This window comes from Equus asinus, chromosome 20 (genome assembly GCF_041296235.1).
Source record: "Equus asinus isolate D_3611 breed Donkey chromosome 20, EquAss-T2T_v2, whole genome shotgun sequence".
NCBI lineage: Eukaryota > Metazoa > Chordata > Mammalia > Perissodactyla > Equidae > Equus > Equus asinus.
The window spans coordinates 88,807,069-88,821,954 of NC_091809.1; the positions used below are offsets into that span (position 1 = coordinate 88,807,069).

General features: G+C 40.8%; 1 protein-coding gene across 20 annotated transcripts in view; it reads left to right on the plus strand.

Moving 5' to 3' along the window:
- The first annotated feature begins 1,784 nt into the window (after window positions 1-1,784).
- The window catches only part of LOC106830222 (tripartite motif-containing protein 5-like), a 34,631-nt gene continuing 21,529 nt past the window's right edge, over window positions 1,785-14,886 (plus strand). For 2 of the 20 annotated variants that reach the window (XM_070490900.1, XM_070490917.1), the window contains exons 1-4: window positions 1,785-1,909; window positions 2,369-2,565; window positions 6,171-6,271; window positions 10,247-10,996. The gene's annotated coding sequence lies outside the window, so the exon portion shown is untranslated. The other 18 variants (XM_070490904.1, XM_070490907.1, XM_070490910.1 and 15 more) reach the window with 18 other exon arrangements.

Here is a 14,886-nt window from a genome sequence, read left to right on the forward strand (position 1 = left end):
GCTATTTATACCTTTATTTGTTTTTCTAGACCAAATTTATCGGCTAGGACATAAGTTGAATGATGAACATGAATGGTAAGTGGTGAATGTTTAACCTTGCCTCTCCTTCCCTGTGGGCCATATCTCCTGCCAAGGAACAGAGCTCAGCTGAGAGATCAGGGGTGATAGGAACATGTAGGAAGAATTTCCCTAAGGGATATCTTTGCAATGTTTAATGAAACAAAATGAGATACTTGATTGGTGTTAATAATATGAAAAGACATCAGAAGAAGTGGCATGATAACAAGATCCTGAGACCAATGAGAAAAGGTTAAAGTAAGAGTGTCTCTTGATTTGACCCTCTCTCTTCCTGTGAAAAGCACAGTTCACTCCAGACTGACTCACTCAGATGATGGATCCCTGCCAAAGCTCTCTCATTTTTATCCTGACTTCCCCTTATCTGACTACATCTTACTGGATTAAGGTTGACTTTGGGTATTCTAATCTCTACAACATCCTCCTAGTACACTTCAAAATTCCAAGGCATTTTTAGGCACAGTGCTTTGGAAATAGCACAGTTCATCTGTGTCAGTATCATTATCATTATCACAGTTCACCTGTGCCACTTAAGACAGAGTTTTAGAATTTTACACTACTAAATACAGTAATACATAGTCTGGGTTTTCCAGAGAAACAGAACCAATTTTATATATATATACATATATATGTATATATTGGCTCACATTATTATGGAGGCTGAGAACTTCCTGAATCTGCTGTCATCAAGCTGGAGAACCAGGAAAACTGGTGGTATAATCAGTTTCTCTTTGAAGGCTTGATAAGCAGAGCAACCAGTTGTGCAAGTCCTAATCCAAGGGAGAGGAGGACCTAAGCCCCAGCTCAGACAGGCAGGCAGAAAAGGAAAAGGGGCAGATTCTTTTTTGCTCCGCCATTTTTTTCTATTCTGGCCTGCAACAAATTTGATGATGCCCACGCAAAATGTGGAGGAAAATGTAGTTTACTGAGTCAACAGGTTTGAATGTCTATCTCCTCTGGAAATATCCGAATGGACACACCCAGAAATAATGTTTAATCTGGGGACCTCATGGCTAGTCCATTTGACTTGGAAAATTAGCCATCACGATTATGCTCTGCCTTTATTTTTCATATGCTATAATAAAGAGATTATATGTTAAATAGTGTTGGATACCAATGCCAAAAAATGACACTTCATAGCGTTTCATCTTCCCAGTCTAGGAAAAGTGTCATTCCAGCCATATTGAATTCACATTCTGAAAGTCAGCATCACTGTGCTTTGACTGTGATAAGCCCTCTCAGTTACCACCTGAGGCAATTTCAGATTTGGATAGCCATTCCCTCTCACATGACCTCATGGGATATAAACTGGCCAGATTCACTTAGCTTAGCTACTGGATGCAGGACAGGTAGAGAGCATGTCTATATGGCTCCCTCAGGTGAGCTTTCATTTTGGTACTCACCATGGTAAAGGAGGTTCTTCATTCCCACCTCATGACAGCTCACTTGTAAAGAAACAAGACAAGGTGGTTTTGTGAAATTCCATTGCCTAGGGAAGCCTAGTGCTCCAAAGGACGAATTATCTTGAAGAGCCAGAAAGAGCTTCCAGGACTAGAACTGAGACAGGAATAAGAATATAGCCACTCACCCATTTGGCCCAGGTGCAAACCTTGTCACTGCCCAGGGGCTTCACATGGAGGCCTCTAATTGTTCCATAGTTTCTATTGTCCTTTTCTGCCCTCCTTCAAGAATTTAACTTTCATTTTCACTTGCCTCCCCTGGATCACTTTGTGAAGATCAGGCCCTTGGTTTTTTGGGTGAATCCTGACCACATCTGCTACCGGCCTGCCTTCAAATCTCCAAGGAGACAGGGCTGTTCCGTTGGTGTATGAAGGTGAGTTGACTAGTTTGTAGAGGATGGAGATTGTGAGACTTCAGAGGAAAGAACTGAATTTGCTTGAGTGAGTTTAACTTGTGTTCAGGAAGCTGTTCTGAAGGTGGAAAAAGGCCCAGCTCACAGGTTTCCTGCTGAGAGTGCTGACTGAAGTGCAATCTGGGGGAGGGGTATTCTTAAAAGAAGGGAGGTTTGGAGAAGAGAAATTCTTTGTTTCTTTCATGGAGAGACTGTTATTTCTCCAAGCTCAGTTTATCTCTGTCTCCTCCTCGTTCTAGACTTTGGAAGTGTCCCTTGCTAAGCACAGCCAGACTCCTGGCTTTACCAGAGGTAGAAAGTCCCTTCCCCCAACAACAGGAGCACAGGCAAAGGGATCTTTGCATACTAGTGGTTTAATGCCTATCAGTGGAACAATCTAGTATTTCTGCATGACTCTGTAGATAAATTCTCATCACTTAGGTCTGTCTGTGCATAGGAACCATGACGAGTTACACCTGGCACCTCTTCACTTGTCCAGACACAGGAAATTGGTGAAGTTCCTTAAAATATTACTAAACTTTCTCATCCTTCTCTATCGGCCATATGTGCCACTAAGACACCAAATTCAGATGAGAGATCAGGAGAAGAGGAGCGTGTAGGAAGAATGTCCAGTAGAGGTAACTTTTCTAACTTTAATAACAAAATGAGTAGCGTGATTGACGTTAATGATATAAACAGGGTTCAGAAGAAGAAGTATGCTAACAAGATCTTGAGACCCATGAGGGAAGGAAGTTAGAGTAAGGAATCCTCTGTATGTACTCTCCCTTGCTATAGAGTGTACAGCTGTACCCACCTTACTCAGGCATATGCAGGACACCAGTCAAATCTCTTTTCTCACTCTGACTTCCTCTCATGTGACCCAATCTTACGTTATCAAAGTTGACTTTGGAGATTATCTACTCTGCTACATATTCTTGCCCTCCGCTCAGCCATAAGTTAGTGTCGGGCACCTGACTTCTGAGCTCTTACAGTATGCCTCTGTCACGCCAGTTATCTCAGGAATTTAGAATTGAGTTTTTACTTTTCTCCTTCAGTGTTATCTACGATTATAAGGAGTTTCTATTAAATAGTATTAGATGACTACCTGGCAAATAAAACAGAGCATAATTTTGCTTCCCATTTTATTTAGGAAAAGTGACTCTTTCCATTTAACATCAGTAATTTGTGACTTCATCATGCTTAAAGAAACCATTTTTCTTTTCAGTGACAAACTAAGAAAGTTCTGTCCATATCCTTATTGTTTAGACTTTTACATGGTTAATGTCTTTAATGTCTCTTTTTACTTGTTCTTAGCTGGCATCTGTGGAACATTTTAAGCTCATATGTCAGAAAACCAGTGTGTGAGGTGCAATCACCTGACACCTATGTCAGCCAACTGACCTGGGAGTTCTATGAGGCAGACACCACTCATGTTCCCATATCTATCTCCCTGATTGCTGTGGAGCCCTTGGGACACTGCTTAGGTAGAGGTGGGGTCATTCTCCCTGTGAGAGGACTCTGTCTCTTCTGCCCCTGCCCTTCTGTGTCCATTCTGGCAGCAGCTATTTTGACATAAGCTCCTTAGACCCCAAGTATCAAAATAATTTTCTAATCCTATGGCAGAAAGTATACCCTGCTCTTACCTGGATCAGAAAGTCTTGATGCATTGGTTAGATCTTGAACAGGATGAGAAATAATTTTAGTCCCCACCCCCCGGTTTGTGTCACAGCTTGACTCATAAAGAGAAGTAGGTATTATCATGTAATGTCTACCTCTGGTATAAAATCTACCTCTGATCTTGCTATTCATCAGAACCTGTTCTGGGCCATGGTCTCTGCAGCCAGGGGCTAACTGCATATGACCTTGGGACTATTTTCAGTATCTGTACGATTAGCTGGATTATAGTTCTGCTTCACCTTCAGCCTCATTTTTACCAGGTTCCCTCATATAGGATGAACATGGCACAAAACATCTTTAGAAGGTCTAAATTCATCTCCATGTAGCCTTTATAGTTTTTCACTCCCTGTCAGAGCAAAGGTAAAATTTATTTGTTATCTCATGCTGGAGATCTTTCTTTTACCCTCAAACTTTGGAAAATACCAAGACATTAACATGTATTGAAATCCTCCCTTTCGATTTTATTGCCTCATAGCCCCACTTGCCTGGAGCTCCAGAAAGAACTCTTCATACTAGACTGTGACCACAAAGCCATATTGAGTCCAGGGCAGAGAATAAGCATCACGTTGCTACCATTCTTTGATCCCCCCTCTGACTGACCACGAGCAGCAGTTTGCAATCTGGATGGTCATTTCCATATATAAGATGTAATAAGACATAAACTGCCAGGTCCATGTAGCTTAGCAGGGGGATACTGGAAAGGAGACACAGCATGCCAGCATGGCTGACTCTGGTGAGTTCTCAGTGATAGATCTACAGTGGTACAGGAAACACTTATCCCTGTCATTTCAGCTTTATAAGAAGCCAAACTAGGTGAATGCATGTAAAACTACCATACATTAGATAAACCTATTGCTACAAAGAACTGATTACCTTGTGAAAATCCATGAACACTCCTTCCATTGGCCTCAGTTAAACACATCCTCTCAGCAGTACTCAAGGATTGTTGATCTGGGTCTTATGTCTATATTTTCATGCCCATATTCTGACCATCTATTTATTCACATCAAATCAAAGGGTCCTGGGGGTGTTAGGAGGAAGGTGGGTAAAACTTTGTTGGGTAGGAGGGCTTATCACTCCTTAGAGAGTTGCCACAAAATATATGACATGAGTACTTAAATTTGAATTTCAGATAAACAACACACCATTTCTTAGTAGAAGGCTATCTTAAGTATTGCAGGGTGCATGCTTATACTGAAAAAAAAATGTTATATATACAAAATTAAAATTTATCAATTTTTATTTTGTAAATCTAGCAATTCTATACTTGATACCTTTTCCTTCTTCTCCCCAGCATGTGATTAACATCATAAGAAGGTATGTGTGTGAGACCGGGTACTGTCAGTTTTGTGTGAAGACACAGTTGTAGCCAGGAGTGTTATGAGATCAATCAGAATTTTTTAAAAAATCACAGAGCTGGGAAATTTGAGTATTACATTGTTTCAAATTCCTGAGCACAGACCAGAGTTGTCAATGGTAGGGAATTCGGGTGGTGGGAGCTCAGAGTCACAGAATTAGGGTCAATAGAAGCATAAGAAATGAAATGCTGCTGTATCAGAACTCCGTAACTTCACTCATCTTAGCCAAACCTCAGTCTCTGCCTCAGCTCTTGTTTCCATATTTCATAGGTACATGTCTTATCACAGGGAACAACCTGTCCTCTTTCTGTCCCAGGGCCCCAAATTATTCACAAAGATAGCTCCTTTATATTCACTTTTCTTCCTGAGAATAGAAAAAATAAGATTTTTGGAGGATTTTTTTTGGATTTCCAAAAATTAGACTCAAGTGTCTGGGATTAGCGGATTTTGACTTGGTGCCAATATTAATCTCTTCTTGCTCACGTACTTTAGCATCTTGTAGGAAAAATAGTTTTCTTATGTAAAAGTTGACTACCTATCTGGCAGTATCAAAGACTTCCCAAAAACGTGAAATTCAGACCACTATTAATTGAGTCATCATAACTTCCTCTTTTCCAAATGAATGTAACGTGTCCTTTGAGAATGTGCCCTCAGATGGGAATCTCTGGGCATTCATACTGGGATAACAGTCTTTGGAGACCCTTCAGAGTTTCAACAGTGGAGTCCCACACATGATAACATTAACTCCCCAATAGCCAGGTTCTGAAGCTGCTCTACTGACCATCTTCCTGGGACCTCACATGTCTGGCCTCACCCTAGTCAAGCCTCTGAGAGGGCAGTGATTTCTCCATGTATCAAATACTTTAGTTAGAGGCATCAGATACCTTTTAAAGGTACATTATTTCATCTAATTTTATGCTATTTTTAAAAGGTAGAGAGTATGGGGTTAACTTTTCCATTTTAGAAGGAATAGCCTGGAGTTTCTTTGAGGTGAAGATGTTCCCAAGATCACACAGAGGGTGAATGGAAAGGTAGACAAGAGTAGATTTCTACTCGGTACAGTGCCAGGGCTCTCCCTTCTTCCCCCTTAAAGATCCTCCATGAAGAGGATTTAAGTGCATCAATGAAGTGATAGGTGAGGGAGACAGTGGTCTTGGAGACATAGAAGTTTGGAAGTGTGCAATGATCAATGTTTTTGTCCTCTCCAGGAGTGAGACCTGAACCTTGAAAGAGCCAAAAATGGTTTCCAAGACACTGAAGCATGCATTCCGAGTTCCAGATCTGACTGGGATGTTGCAAGTTCTTAAAGGTGATAAGAGCCAGGGGAATGGTGTGGGTGTGGGATTCTTGTAGTGTAAGAGTGAAATATGGAGGAGTGGATGTTGTTTCTAGAAGTGGGTGAAAGAGAAGTCGGACCGAGAAGAAAGAGAGCCATCCTGTGCTGAAGATGTGATCAGATGTAGTAGAGAATGTCCAGGTTTCTGCTTCGTCTTCTCATTTTCAAGTTCATAGCCTCACAGGGCTCCACTTCCCTGGACCCCCTCTAGAAAGAGGATAGGTATCAGTGTTTACTCCTTTGGTTCTGACAACATCATTGCAAGTTTTGTCTTTTCAGAGCTGACAGAGGGCCAATGCTACTGAGATAAGAATAAATTTAGGTCTTCAAATCTCCATGTTCCGATCCCTTTTCAGAAGTTGTGGTTACTAATAGGCCTCATGATCTTAGCTTCATGCATTCTTCTCCAAACATACATAGTACAACAATCCTTAAGTGTCCTACTCATCTCTGACCCCTGAACACTAGTTCCTCCTACTCAGCTCCCAGCGTTCATCCTCCCAATGTCAAAAGACATATCCATTTTCCATCCCTCACCTGACCCTGTAATTTTTCCTACAGCCAATGTGATGCTAAATCCGGTCAATGCTCTTTGAAGTATTGTCCTATCTGTGGATCAGACAAGTCAGAGTTGTGCACACTTTTACATTGAGGAATATATATCCATGTGATATTTCTGCATTTGACATCTTGGACTGCTAGTGTTTCTCCTCGGGGAAATATTGCTGGAAAGCAGATGTGTCTAGGAAGATTGCCTGCGTCGTGAGGGTATACCATAAAGCAAGAAACCTCAGTAGATATTAGATCTCTCGGTTTGGTTTTGACCCAAATGTAAATTAGACAAATGTTTAATCCAGATACAGACTCTATATGGCTACTGGGTTATAGGGTTACAGATTTAATTTGGGTACAATGTCTTTGTGGACTCTTCCACCTCAGACCTCAAGGTCTTGACTAGTTCCATAGCTGTTCTTCCCCATCAGGTTAGGGTTTTCCCAGACGATGAAGCAGAAATTGTCTCATGATTTTTTTTTTGTTTTGAGGAAGATTTGCCCTGAGCTAACATCTGCCAGCAATCTTCCTCTTTAATGAGGAAGATTGGCCCTGAGCCAACATCTGTTTTCATCTTCTTCCACCTTACATGTAAGATGCATGCCACAGCATGGCCTAACAAGGAATGCACAGGTCTGCACCCCAGATCTGAGTCAGTGAACCTCACACCACAGAAGTGGAGAATGCCAACACAAGCACTATGCCACCAGGCTGGTTCCCTAGACATTGTTTAATTTTTCCATGTCACAAACCATGGGTCACTCATCTAGTCCTCTAAATGTCACTTTTATCAGATTGCTTATCCATTATTTCAATACTTGGAACTTTCCAGCTCCCGTCACTTGGTTCAAACACAGCATCTGAAACTTCGTCTTCTCTCATTTGCTTCTTGTAGTGCCCCTTGCCCCGGGTTTCATCTCTACACCTGAACTCAGCTCCACCATTTCTACCATATCTTCTTTCGTGTCTCCGTTCTTTACTATAGAACTTTTACACATCCTTGGGATGTAAGAGTGTCTGTTTTGAGGTAGGAGAGATGCTTATTTACCATTTATCCTTTTGTATAGTCTCAAAGAAAGGTGTCTACTCCCTTAAGATGGTACAGTATTGATATAACGTGTTGGCCCTACCATTTCTCCATATTTCCCTTTATCACTGATCTGAAGAGACATGGCAAAGCCTGTCTGCCTCCACCCTTGCTATCTACAACAGTCCATAAACACCCTCCACCCATCATCACCAACTAAGGAGTCTTTGACTGTATGTCCATAAGGTGCCCAGGATACATGGGATTAATCAGGGAGTCAAGGAAAGGAAAATGTAAACAATATAAGTATGCAGAGTGAAGATTTTATGTACAGACTGTTTGAGTTCAAATCCTGTCTCTTGTTTTACAAGATGTATAATGATGAATAAATTCAGGGTTCCCTTTTCCTAAAATACAAATTGGAATTCATAACTATACTTAACTCTTAGATCCTTGTGTAAAACTCAGTGCCACTCAATGTAAGGAAGCTATTTAAGTTCCCTGCATGGTAAAATAAATACTTTCTCTGATGATTACTGAAAAGTACACGCTGTGTCAATATCCCCTGCCACAGACTTGTGTTCTTCAGAGGAACCATAGTTGATTCTACTGAAATCTCATTTCTCAAGTTTCTGGACTCCACGGTCAAGACCACTCCAGTTCCAGTCTTCTTCTATAGAACTTTTTACACCAAGGCTGGGATGGTTTTTAAGGCATTTCATTGGAAACAGGTCTGAAAACTGCTAGATCAGGGGCTTCCCAAAATCTGTCCAGCAGAAGGAGCCATATCTAGGGACAGCTACTTTTATAAGGGACAGGCTTCTGATGTTCAGTCTGTTTCCCTGTGGTAAAACACATGAGTATACACCATGTAGAAAATCTTATGCACTATTCTTCTCTTTTTTAACCAGCTTCAAATGAGCATGAGGGATAGACTTACCCAGGATAGCAAAGCTACACATTTTCTTAGAGGATATGCATTATAAACTAGGGAAGCCTGCTGCCCAGCACCCACATCAAGGTATAGAAGCGTAATAACCTGACCCAGTGGAATAAAATAGAAAATACTTGGTCTGGGAATGGTATACACACTCATGCACACACACATACATAAGTATATATATATATAATTGTCTATATAAATATATATATACACATAGGATATCATTATCACAGTTAACCTCATAATTGTCAAGTGAAGAAGGGATTCCTATCAGGTAGTTGAAAGAATAGATAAACTTATGAGATATTTCCCATGGTCCCACAGTTAAAGAGTGGACAAGGCAGGATTAGAACTAGATCTGGGTTCCTCAAGTACACGTGCCCTTGCTGTAGTATACTCCCCAAAGAAATGTAGAAACCAGATTCCCTATGATGTAGGGTAGGAGGAAGAATGCAGGGGATCCAGATCTGCAGAAGTTGCTGGGGGCATCATAGGAAAATCTCAGATGACAGGAAATAGAATGTTTGTAGTAGCCTCCTCATTCCTAGCACATAAGCACTGATCCAGATTAATGTTGATTAAACTTTTTCTGTGAATTGCAATAATTAATTTAAGAAGAAATTAATCCTCTTTATATATTACTACCTTTGCTGATCTTTGAAACAGACTAGCCTGATTAAAGAATCACAGATTATTTCTTAATTTCATATTTTTGCATAATAAATATTTTTTTAAATCTTCAAATATCTCTATTTGAACTTACAGATAATTATCTGAGTACAGAATTCTAATTTTTTTCTCTAAACATTCTTTTTCACTTTGCTATATAATAGTCTGCTATCAGTCAAACTGTATTTTTTTAATTGTGGTAAGGACATTTAACACGAGATTAACATAAGTTTTTATCAGTTTGCTGTTCAATAGATTTAAAGTTTCAGTTAGCAAGATAAATAAGTCTTAGGGATCTACTCTACAACATTCTGCCTGTACGGTTGTCCATAGCTTCAGGCCAGGCATAATTTCTAAAAATACATCATTAGGTGCTTCTGTCATTGTGTGAACATACAGTGTACTTACACAAACCTAGATAGTAACCTACTACACACCTAGGCTCTATGGTACTAATCTTATGGGACCACCATCATATGTTTGGTTAATCATTGACTGAAACGTTGTTATATGGTACATGACTTTAGTTAACAATACTGTTTTGTGCACATAATAAACTTTTCTTCACTAGAAAAGTAGGTTTTATCATTTTCAAAGTTACTTAGCCTGTTTTTTACCTTAATTACTGGAACAGCCTCTTTAATCTAAATGACTATACTAGGTACAAGTTGATTTGATGTTCTTTTCTACTTCCACAGTAATTTTCTATCAATGGAAAACCTTTTCTGTATTTACCAAGATCAATCTTCATTCTCAGGTTGCTGATTCCCATTATTACTACAGTGATAGAGGAAGGGTCAGAACTTTGGTCATGGGCTCTGTCAGCAATGGTCAAGGTCAGTGTTTCCCTTTCCTGGTCAGCCAGACTCTTTCCAGTGAGCTGAAAGGCTACAGCAGTCCTCAGGAATGAAGGAAAGCCTGTTCTCCTGCAGTGGGACAGCAGGGCAGATGCTGCAGCACCGAGTTTTCCTGAAGTACAGGCTGGTGTCCCTGTGTCTTTTGGCATTTTTATTTCCGACTCTTTCCCAACTTACTTAAAGGTAAGAGAAATAGAAATAATGGGCTACTTGGCCAATAATTGTCTGCTCTGTAGCAAAGAAGGTAGTGTATTCCCCTCTCATGACAGCTCATTTGTAAGAGCAGGTGTGTGTGTGTGAAATTCTATTGCCTAAGTAAGCCTAGTGCTCCAAAGATAGAATTACCTTGAAGAGCTTCGCGGACTAGAACTGAGAGAGGAATGAGAAAGCACTCATGGACTCATTTGGCTCAGGCATAAACCTTGTCATTTCCCAAGGGCCCTGTATGGAGGCCTCTCATTGGTCCATAGCTTCTCTTCTCCTTTTAAGTGCACTCTGCTAAGAATTTAACTTTCATTTTCACTTGGCTCCTTGGGCTCTCTTCCTGAAGATCAGGACCCTGGTTTGCCGAGTGAATCCTGACCGTGTCTGCCGGTGACCTGCCTTCACTCACCTCCGAGGAAACAGAACTTCTCCATTGGTGTCTGAAGGTTTGTTGAGTAATTTGTAGAAGGCAGAGTTGGGGTGAGTTCAGAGTAAAAATCTAAATTTGCTTGGGTGAGTTTAATTTACCTACAGGGAGCTGTTCTGAAGCAGGATGAAGATCCAGGTCACAGGCTTCCTGCTGAAAGTGCTGACTGAAGTACAGTCTGGGATAAATGTGCCCTTAAAAGAAGGGAAATTTGGGGCCCGCCCAGTTACATAGTGGGTAAGTTCACTCACTCCACTTTATCAGCCTGGCGTTTGCAGTTTGGGATCCTGGGTGTGGACCTAGCACAGCTCCTCAAGCCACACTGTGGTGGCATCCCACATAAAGTAGAGGAAGATTGGCACAGATGTTAGCTCAGTGACACTCTTCCTCAAGCAAAAAGAGGAGGGTTGGCAACAGATGTTGGCTCAGGGCCTATCTTCCTCACCAAAAACAAAAAAAAGGAAGAAGGGGAATTTGTAAAAGTGAAAAACTTTCTTTGTTTCATGGAGAGACTGCTATTTCTCCAAGCTGAATTTATCTCTGTCTCCTCCCTGTTCTATAGTTTTGAATTGTACCTTGCTAAGGAGAGGCAGACTCCTGGCTTTACCAGAAGCAGAAAGTCCCTTCCCCCAACAACAGGAGCAGGCAGAGGGATCTTTGCATCCTAGCAGTTTAATGTCTATCAGTGGAGCAATCTAGTATTTCTGCATGACTCTATAGATAAATTCTCAGCTAGGCCTGTCTGTGCATAGGAACCATGACAGAGTGACACCTGACATGGATTCACTTGTCCAGACACAGGAAATTGGTGCAGTTCCTTTAAAAATCACTAACCTTGCTCATCCTTCTCCATGAGCCACATCTGTCACAAAGAAACAAAACTCAGATGAGAGATCAGGAGCAAGAGGAAAATGTAGGTAGAATGTCCAGAAGTAGTATCTTTTCCAACTTTAATAAACAAAAGGAGTTACTTGATTGATGTTAATGATATAAGAAGATGTCAGAAGAAGTAGTATGACAACAAGATCCTGAGACCCATGAGGGAAGGAAGTTAGAGTGTGGAAGTCTCTGTGTTCACTTTCACCTCCTGAAGAAGATACATCTACACCCATCTTTCTCAGGCATACGGAGGACACCAGTCAAATCCCTTTTCTCCCTCTGACTTCCCATCATGTGACCCAATCTTAATTTATCCAAGTTGACTTTGGAGATTGTCACCTCTTCTGCACATTCTTGGCCCCGCATCAGCCATAAGTCAGTGTCAGGCAACTGTCTTCTGATCTTGTACAGTACACCTTTGTCATGCCAGTTACCATGGGAATTTAGGATTGATTTGTTACTTTTCTGCTCCAATGTTTAATTTGTTGGGATTACAAGAAGTTTATATTGACCAGTATTAGATGACTACTTGGCAAATAAAACATAGCAGTTTTATCTTTACATTTCATTTAGGAAAAGTGACTCTTTCCATTTAACATCAGTAATTTGCAGTTTCATCATGGTTACAGAAACAGTTTTTAGTTTCAGTGACAAAACAAGGAAATTCTGTCCATATCCTTATTGTTTGGAATTTTACATAGTTAATGTCTTTTTTCACTTGTTCTTAGCTGGCGTCTGTGGAACATTTTGAGTTTGTATTCTAATGAGCTCAGATGTCAGAAGACTGATGTGTAAGGTACAATCACCTGACACCTATATCAGCCAACCGACCTGGGAGTTCTATCAGTCAGACACCACTCATGTTCCCATATCTATCTCCCTGATTGCTGTTGAGCCCTTGGGACACTGCTTAGGTAGAGGTGGGGTCATCTTCCAAGGGAGAGGACTCTAGCTCCTCTGCACATTGCCCTTCTGTGTCCATTGTGGCAGCTGCCTTGACGTTAGCTCCTTGTAGCCCATTATGAAAATAATTTTCTAATCCCACTGTGGAGAGCATGCTCTGCTCCTTCCTGCACTATAAGCTCTTGATGCATTGGTTAGATCTTGAACAGGATGAGAAATAATTTTAGGCCTGCCCCCCATGTTTGCAACACGGCTTGAGTCATAAACAGGTGTAGGCATTATCATGTAATATCTACCCCTGGTGTGATAACTATCTCTGATCTTGCTATTCATCAAATTCTGATCTAAGCCATGGTCTCTGCAGCCAGGGTCTAACCGCATAAGACCTTTGAACTATTTTCAGTATCTGTACTATTAGCTGTATTATACTTCTACTTCACCTTCAGCCTCATTCTTTATCAGGTTCCCTTCATGTATGATGTGTGTTGCACAAGTAGATACGTTCAGAATGTCTAACTTTGTCTCCATGCAGCCTTTATAGCTTTTCCCTCCCTTGTGCATAGCAAAGGGAAAATTTATTGGTTGTCTCATGCTGGAGAGTTTTCTTTTACCATCAAACTTTGGAAACTATCAAGATGTTAATATCTACTGAGATCTCCTCTTCATTGTTTATTGCCTCATAGCTCCATTTGCCTGGAGCTCCTGACAGAATTCCTAATCCTAGACGGTGGCCACAGGGCCATATTGAGCGCAGGGCAGAGAATAAGCATAACAGTGCTGCCATTCTGTGATCCCCCCTCTGACTGATTAGCAGCAGCAGTTTGCAATCTGGATGACCATTTCCATCTATGTGACCTAATAATACATAAATTGCCAGGTTCACATAGATTACCTGGGGGATACCGGACAGCAGTCACAGCATGCCTACATGGCTGCCTCTGGTGAGTTCTCAGTGATGGATATTAGAGTGGTACAGGAAGTGCTTTATCTCTGTCATCGCAGCTTTATAAGAAGCCAAACTAGGTGAATGTCTGTAAAACTAGGTTAGATAAGCCTAGGACTACAAAGCACTGATTACCTTGTGACAGCCCACGAGCATAGCTTCCAGAGCCCTAAAAGAGACATATTTGATTATAAGAGTCACATTCACTTGTGAAAAATGAAGTCTGTGCTTACCACTGGCTTTTAAGGTCTATATAAAGTCTTCCTAGTAGAAATTATTTTATACATCGGGCCATATACTTAAGGTCTTCCCAGCACAAATCACTTTATACACTGAGCCATTTATACCATCAAGGCAGCTGAACTTCCACTTTATTGTAACCCAGTAGGTTTCCTAGAAAGAAAGAAATAAAAAAAACTTACTAGGAGAAGTGTAAGCCAATATCATCTTTATAAGAAGAAAGAACTTGAACCTGATGGAAACCCTTTGTTCCCACATATCCAAATAAGTCGCAGTCCTATCCTTCTACCTTATCTTGTCTCTCACTCATTTGGTACTCTTCATTCCCTTCATCACCTTGTCCCTCAATGTGCATGCCTGCTAACTGATCTCCTCACTTCCACTTTGGATCGATCTAACATTTCACACCCCAAGTGCAGAGCTAAATATGCTAACATAATTCATCATCAATGATAATTTGTTGATTTATGTTGACAAAGATTTTGAGCCTTCTTTCTGAAGATTCAAATTCATTTCACCTGTGTTTTTATTGTTGCAGGTACAACATGTGTGACCCTTTGAGGATATCCATACCATCTCCCTCTCTGCTATCCACATCCACACACACATTTAGGCTCTTATCAATGTCCTTGGCATATTTCCAGGTCAAGTTGAAAATCTCTCCATTTATAAACACAAGGCTCCCCAGAAAATCCAAACTAGTCTGCATTTCTTCACTTCCACAGGCCCCATTCTTCTGGGTTTTAATTGAATCCGTGAAGTTTCCTTTGTTCGAGTTTGAAAAACTCTGTGGAGTAGGAGGAGCCAGACCTCTGAAGTAGGACCCCAAAGATTAGGTTCATTCCAACTCTGTGAATTGAAGATAAATAACCTTTGTGAGTCACTCATTATCTCTATTTACACATCTGATAAAGGGTTTGATCTTATCATGTACACACATACAT